Genomic DNA, 915 nt, shown 5'->3' with positions numbered 1-915 from the left:
CACTTGAATAAAAAAATCACTCTCACAAGTTAATAAGATAGTTTGTTAAAAGAAATAGTAATTAAAATATTTTTCATGTTTGGTCTGTCGCCCATCTGGCATTGCTTATTGTAAATGCTGTGAGGCAGGTGAGATGTTCACCGTGTTCAAGAGACTCACCCACTGGCCCAGCGCCATGCAATGAAAAGACCATGACCTCCCCACTGAACGGATCAGGTACCTCCACACGAGGGGTCTGACCAGGAGTCTTCCTTCTGCTCCTTTGGACGAGGCGTCTCTACTGTGCAATTTCTCAAACCTCCACCACCTCCATCGGCATTGTATGGCTGGTTTCGTTTCCTCCATATCTCAGTCAAGAATTGTCACCATCTTTGTGGGGCAGGTGTTGGTATTGCTGAGAAGTCAAGGGAGGAAGTGCCCTGCTCAAGTGTCCTTCAACCATTCAGGATGTGGTAGCGCCACATTGATATTTAATGTGTGTCTGGGTGTGTGGCTGCCTTGGAACAGGACTGCCATGAATGTTGTTCTTGTCTGAGTCCTGATGAGTCTCCACAGTTTGAAGAGAAGAGTGACATCCACCATCAAAGGTGCTCTGAAGGTTCAAAAATAACTCAGATGATTGATCCCCAAGACATGGAGAGTTCGCACTGCTCCCAGAGACAGAAAGTCAGGTGGAACCTGTGTGACACATAGGACCTGAGTTCCAGGGACAGGAAAAGGCACGGAGCTGCCCTGTGGGAGAAGATGCATCTTGCACAGACCCCAGGCCTCGATCCTCCACCCCCGGGCTCACTGTCCTGAGAACTCCTTGGTGTCCCCAGTCAACCGGCATGGAGGGAGAAGAGATTGGCTCAAATAGAAGTTCAATAAATGTGTCCCCAGGTATTAGATTATAACCTGGTAATTGTCTCCAAC

The sequence above is a fragment of the Myotis davidii genome, unplaced genomic scaffold (genome assembly GCF_000327345.1).
Source record: "Myotis davidii unplaced genomic scaffold, ASM32734v1 scaffold1273, whole genome shotgun sequence".
In the NCBI taxonomy this organism is placed as follows: Eukaryota; Metazoa; Chordata; class Mammalia; order Chiroptera; family Vespertilionidae; genus Myotis; species Myotis davidii.
Note: the sequence above shows the minus strand (reverse complement) of the source record.